The 6,908-nt window shown below is 39.8% G+C and overlaps 1 protein-coding gene across 1 annotated transcript in view; it reads right to left on the bottom strand.

Annotated features, from left to right (window-relative positions):
• The window catches only part of dab1a (DAB adaptor protein 1a), a 99,436-nt gene extending 93,216 nt beyond the window's left edge, over nt 1-6,220 (bottom strand). The window contains 1 exon segment of the mRNA XM_020603339.1: nt 5,960-6,220. The gene's annotated coding sequence lies outside the window, so the exon portion shown is untranslated.
• Nucleotides 6,221-6,908: the final 688 nt, after the last annotated feature.

The raw sequence follows: 6,908 nt of genomic DNA, 5'->3' as shown, positions 1-6,908 counted from the left end.
TGCACACTGCTGAAGGGGAAAACAACCACGAATTGCATTTACACAAGAGCCTACCTTTGAAAATTGTAGCTGGCCTAAAAACACTATCAATTTGTCTACTTTATGGAATTGTCTATAACAAACCAGTACCAAATGCATTCAAAAGCAATTGAGCTTTGGGTCTGAAATGACCCAAAGGAAAAGGAATCTGAATTGGTACTCTCATTGTTCTTGTGAAGTTAGATACAAAGCAAGACAAAAAAGTAATGAAAACAGGGCAGTTGAATGTTATCTTACAGCAGCTGCCTGCTCATTGTTTTTGTCGCAGCTAATTTAAAGAAATACCACTGAGACAGTTTGCGTCGAGCCAAACAGGTAAATTGAACAGGCTGTCACTTTAGTGTAGCGTTGAACTGTATCCATAGCAACATGGTAAAACCGAGACCAATTCATGATATTTTAACTTTCTGGTTTTCACACTCAGCAATTTGTTACATTCTTACTGAGTAATTAAAAGAACAGCATTCAGTGTTCCATTGTCCTGGTGGGTCTACACAACTGAGGCTCTATTTTCCTGAAACAGGATGCAGCACTAAACACATGTGACTAAATTCCAGTTGCATGGGCAGGCTTTAGTCATGTCCAATCAAACTAGCTCCTCTCAAAGCTCCCCTAGCTCCCCTTAAGGAGCAGAAACCTGTCTTACTGATGTCATGACACTGAAAAATATGAGGAAAGATTCTTTCCCTGCATCGTCTTCTCCTGCCAGTTTTGTACTCCATTTTGAAATTGTGATGACAAAACTATTTACGTGAAAGTACTGCACATAAATAATCACTCAGCAGTTTGCTAACATGGCCAGCATTTGTGCATGGAAGAATGAAAGTGTCTGGTCCTGATAATTAGTAGCATTTACAGTATATAGTGTAATTTACTTACACTCGCATCCAGTGTGCGAAATGCACAGGGGTGTCAGGGTTGTTTGCATGCAACTTTATAAATGTCTCACTGCTTGTAAAATAATACAATAGAATTAATATATTGTAATCACTGTGTTTATGGTGAAACATTGTGGTCTGCCAGAGCGCACAGCCAGTGGATGTCGTCCACTTCATCTCCACCTATAGCTGCTTTCAAGGCTGATCAAACCGTCACAAAATGCAAAAACAGACAGAACATATAGTTTATTCCTGCAGTAGTAACAAAGGTATGTCTTTATGAAACTTATTCGCTTGAAGGAACTGTACAGTAATTTAACAATGACAATAGCCACAGTGAGGGTTAACAGGATGAATCGAGGCATCTGCAGCATGTCTGTTATTTGTCTTGGGTCATGAGCTGCTTTCATGTGTTATTTTGTGCATTTAAGTGCAATTTTTAACATGGATTTGGATTCCCAAATAGTTTTTTTGTTTAGCTTATTTGTCCCAAACATACATGTACATGCAAAAAAACATAAAAACAAGCAAGCAAACAAGCATTTACATACACCTTACTAAGCCAAAAAATATAACATGTATTTTTCTGAGTCTATTGTTCTGAGACATTTATATAGTTTATATGAGATTCCCATCTTAATTTGTGATCAATAATAACTCCTCAAAATTTTAAATTCAAACAGTTGCTTTCTATTTCATTTACAGTAAGACTTTTGATTTCCAAAAATGATGTATTTGGTTTTATCTCAAATAAATGATCATTTATTCCTGTCAGTCCATTTCTTTAACAATTCCTTATGTGTAATTTCCAAAAGATGTTCAAGACTTGTGCGAGAGCAAAATGATATCATCCACAAACAAAATACTGACTACATCCCACCTCTGGCTGCATCCTGTAAAGACAGATAGTATGTCCTTACAGAACACAATATCTGTTTGACCATATTCACATATACAGTATCGAGAACTAGTTTATCTTATGTAAAAAATTATCTTTTTAAATGATCACATATATTTCATGATACAGAGAATTTCACAATAAATTCATATTCATTATTCCTTCAGGACCCTTGTCTACAGTTATACAGTGCACAGACAAGGCCTACTATATGGCACTGGCAAAACATGAATTGGCAACGGCAGGCTGGGTTTAGGCAAGTGACACAGAATGGACAAAAAGAAAAGGGAAACTGTAGATCAGGGGTGTCCAAACTACGGCCCATGCTCCATTTTTAATTGGCCCACAGCAAAAATTTGCCACAGATGACCAAAAATGGTAGAACCAAAGAAACGTAAGCTAGCAAGTGAATGCAGAAAATTTTAAACACGGTGGGAAAATGAATATTTCTTCAAAGAAGTCAAGGGTAAGTGTGCCTGTTTGATTTGTAATGACACTGTTGCAGTGATGAAACAAACAAACATCAGACCTACACATCCTACACTGGTGCTGAGAGAGAAGAGAAAGTTAAGAAAATGGCAGCTAGCCTTCTAGCTCAACAAAGAAAGTAATTTTCGGCTTTTCCTGTTTAGGGGTCACCACAGCGAATCGTCACACTGACGAGTCTAAAGGGCACAACAAAGGGTAAAGCCATTTTTGAAGCCGCGTCAGATGCAATTGACAGGATGGAACTTAAATGGGACAGGCTGTGTGGAGTTACAATGGATGGGGCTCCAGCTATGACAGGCAGACGCAAAGGAATGGCCTCTATGGTGTGCGCCAAGGTGCAAGAGAGTGGAGGTGAGGCTGTTAAAATGCACTGTATCATCCACCAAGAAGCCCTCTGTGCCAAGACAGTCCAGCTTGATGATGTGATGAACACAGTTGTGAAAACTGTCAACATAATTCAAGCACAAGGGCTCTACTGCAGAGAATTTCAAGCTTTCCTACCTGATGTCAATGCTGAATATGGGGACATACTCTATCAGGCTGATGTGCACTGTCTTAGTCGCGGCTCCATGCTGAACCAGTTTTATTCCCTGAGATCAGAATTTGACCAGTTTTTGAAAGAGAAGAAACGACCTCTTCATGAACTGAGGAACTCTCCATGGTTGGCAGGCCTGGCGTTTCTAGTTGATCTTAATAATCATCTTAACATACTTAAAAATATATTACACAGTATTCATGTGTTCAAAAGCCCAATTAAGGTTCAAGATTCAAGGACTTTATTGTCAATTCACCATTTGTACAGGACATCCATCCATCCATTTTCCTCCTCTTATCCGGATCCCTTAATAAACTCAGTCAACTAAAGTTGATAACAATTTTAAAAACCGTTAGCTGTTGTGTTAACAACCCCAATAACTTATCTGCATAACATACCCATCCCCTTGTCCCCTTATTTTTCCCTCTTTATACAGGGCTGTGAAGGGGGATCACCATCCTGACTAAGAAGCAAACTGAGGTTGCTGTTTTGAGAATGAGCTGCTACCCCTTTTTATAAAACAATAATTAAATGAAAACCCATTAATGGATGTGATATAGGCAGCTTTTTTTCTTTAAGCATATTCAATTATCAAGCATAATTTACCTACATTTCATTGAGTTTGTTACCTTTAGTACACTAGAGGTGAGCTACTGTACAGTATATCGGCTCACCTCTAATGAGTGGCCCAGCCTTTCGTATATTTTTCTGTATGTGGCCCTCAGTGAAAAAAGTTTGGACACCCCTGCTGTAGATGGAGCAGATGCAGATGAGGACTGAAAGAGGGGGAGAGAGAGCCTTCAGCAGTGTTTTCTTAAAGAGTTTCCACACAATACTTTGTGGGTTTCTATGACGACCTGGAGTCGCCTGCTGGGCCCATACAGGCAGAAGTAAAAGGTCTGTTTGGCAGCAATGAAAAAAGCCTTCAAATTCTTTATCCATGTATTGTAGTGTACAATACACTACAATACAAAAATATGATCAAGTCCTGCATTCAGTGTTTTTACTTTTACAGTTAAATGTAAATAAATCTATGTATAAATTATAATAATTATCAAAAGTTATTATTATGATGAATGGTTCTTTTCAGTATTATTTGTCTACTGCATGTACTATATGATAAGTAAAGGTTTAACCTGTGACATTATGTCATATTTCATGTTTTTACAGGTGAAGTTAGAAAAATGTGGTGGAGTAAGAAGTACAATGTTATTATTTGATATTCAATAGAGTATAACTATAGAGCATCACAAATTTGAGGTACTCTCACAGTCTAACCTGACAGTGCCTCAGAATCTGGGCTGCTGATGGATATTAAGATAAAAAGCCCCTGGGCACAAACATGTAAGAAGCCCCCCTCCAACATAGGAAATACACAGACAGAAAGAAAATTTTTTTTGTGGTAGTTCTGCATCTCTGAGGTCATTTTACATCTATGTTTTGCTGTTTTACATCATTTTGGTCATTTTGTGTCTCATTTTAATCATTTTGTGTGTATATTTAGTTTTTTCTACAAGTAGTTGTGGCCATTTTACACCTTTTTGTACTTGTTTTGCATCTCATTACGGTTGATTTCTCTCTCTTTTTGGTCACTTTTTCTTTTTAGTTATTTTTTCTTAATTTGTAGTCGCTTTGCATCTCTTTGTGGTCACTTTGCTCTATTTTTTTTTTAATCTTTACTTTGTATGCCCTTCTAGTCTTTTTGTCTTGTCATACTTGCTTGGTGTCATTTTGTACTGGTTTTGTGTTTCTTTACAGTCTTTTTTAGCCTTTTTTAATCATTGTGCATCTCCTTGTGTTTTGCATGTATTTTGCTTGTCTTGTGTCTCTGTAGCTGTTTGACTCTCAAACAAGAAATGCTGTCATTTCATACAGATGCTCTACAGGGGCTCCCTGATCCCTTGGGCCTGTGCACGGGTAGGCCTGTTCAGTAATCCATGAGAAAATGGTATTGGCATACAGTATACACATACAGTATGTCATGCATTTGAGGGACACTGATTTAGCATCTATAGCAGCATCCCAACAAATAGTCACTAAATGGTTTACTGGAAATGGGCACACATTTAAAACATTGAAGTATTCACATTCACACACTCATCTATATAGGTTGTAAACAGTGAGACAGAAAGGAAAGAAAATTAGAGAGAGAGAGAGAGAGAGAGTCTGCAGAGCACCACAGCTTCATGATTAATGCGGCTTTTAGCTGCTGCGGAACCTGGATCCCGAAGAATACTGGCCAAGTAGCCCATTCAACTCTCATTCCTTCTCTCTCTCTCTCTCTCTCTCTGTCATCCCACACTGAGCCAGTTACCTGTTTTCTACACTAACACTTAATCAACGTCCAACCTCCATGCACCGCGTTCCACTTCATTTCACTTCAGTCCCTCCAAAGTGGACAAACCCGCACATTTTACAGTTTACGGGAACATTTTTCACACCGCCTCCGTGGATTAAGGAACGAGAAATCAGGTTTTCAAAGGTGTGTGTGTCCACATGTTTAAAAAAAAAACATCAGGCTAAGTGTAGCAAGGTCACAAAAACCAAAACAACTGAACAGGTCTACCAAAGATTCACTTAAATTAGAACAAATACAAAATAGCATCGATACCAAAGGCAAACACACACCAGGCTGCATGTTAATGTACATTTTCAACAGGAAAAAAGAGAAACCTGCTATAGTTTTTTTTTTCTACTTTTAATTTGCTTAATTATGTATAATCTAGTGCTGAATCTCCGAGAGGACACCCCGAGAGACCAATGTACATGCTGAGGAGACCGATGCCAAAGGCTGCAAAGCACTCTTTCTTCCCGCCTAACATTATACACACATGCACACACAGAGCACCTGACCACTATGTTTCAGAGAGAAGGTCAGTCCCCCGCAGCCGTCTAACACACACATGCGCGCACACTAAAACCCTGACGCACCAGCGGCAATAGATAATTAACTGCAGTGATACGAGCAGTGCACACTGAATCCACAGGCTCTTCTAATGCCCACTTATTATCCCGCAGCCATCTAAAAGTACTACACACTTTATGGGCCCTGTGCACAGGAGCGGTACGAAATTCCACTCGTGCTGCATCCATTCAGACTGTCTGCTCTGGCGCACTTACCTTTGCACTATAGAGAAAATGAGCACAGTTAGGTCCCATCTTGTGAAAGGCTTTAGAATCCATTCACTCCCTTGTATCTCCCTTTGGTTTATTCAGACATCCAGAACGTGTTTCAGCAGGGGCAGTAATCCAGTTTTCCATCACGGGGAGAGGGCTTGCGAGCTTCGTTACATCTTTTCCTACAATCCCCATAAAACTATGCCAGGCTTATTTCAGCGCGTTTTTCCCCTCCTCGCTCCTCTGCCCCCTCTCCCTCTCTGAGGTTGCCTGGTTACCTCTTTTCTGTAGGCTGGTTCAGACCGCCGGCCGGCAGCCAATCACAAGGCCGGGTTCATCTTAACCCCTCCACTGCTGAACTGTCCCGATTGACAGTTTTCAGAGTTGGGGTGGAGGGGGTGAGGAGAGGAAGAAGAAAAGGAGTGGGCAGTGATGGATTTATAAAATGTATATAAAAACTACAAGGAGACAGAAAAATGAATGGAGGAGGAAAGAAGAAGAGGCTGGTTAGTAACTTTAGGTTAGGAAGAAAAGTTGTGGGTGAAATATCATCAAACATTTGGTTCACTGTTTCACCAGAAAGTATTGGGTGTAGTTTAGACACTGTCCCACAGCGCTTGTCCCACAGTTCACCCAGTCATTGAGAATGGACTAGTGGTTAACCAGCCACAGATAAGTCGTGCAGTCTAAATTGGACGTGTAAGCCTGTGAGTCACTGACTTGGCAAGCTCTGTCTTTGCTCCGAGAGTGGACGCACACTTAAGTTTTTGGAACCAAACAAATATCTCAATACCCAAAATACTCCTTTCTTACTACAATTCATTGTCTGATTTGCAGGAGACAAAAGACATTTTGAATATAAGAATGATGCCACTAAGCTGCCTTCACTGAATTATTCAGCTTGCCCCCTTTAACCCACAGCTCTTCCTTTCACTTTTTCCATCCTTGCACC

This window comes from Monopterus albus, unplaced genomic scaffold, assembly GCF_001952655.1.
Source record: "Monopterus albus unplaced genomic scaffold, M_albus_1.0 scaffold61.1, whole genome shotgun sequence".
NCBI classification, from domain to species: domain Eukaryota; kingdom Metazoa; phylum Chordata; class Actinopteri; order Synbranchiformes; family Synbranchidae; genus Monopterus; species Monopterus albus.
The sequence above is the reverse complement of the archived record's forward strand: the minus strand, read 5'-3'. Positions and strand labels throughout refer to the sequence as shown.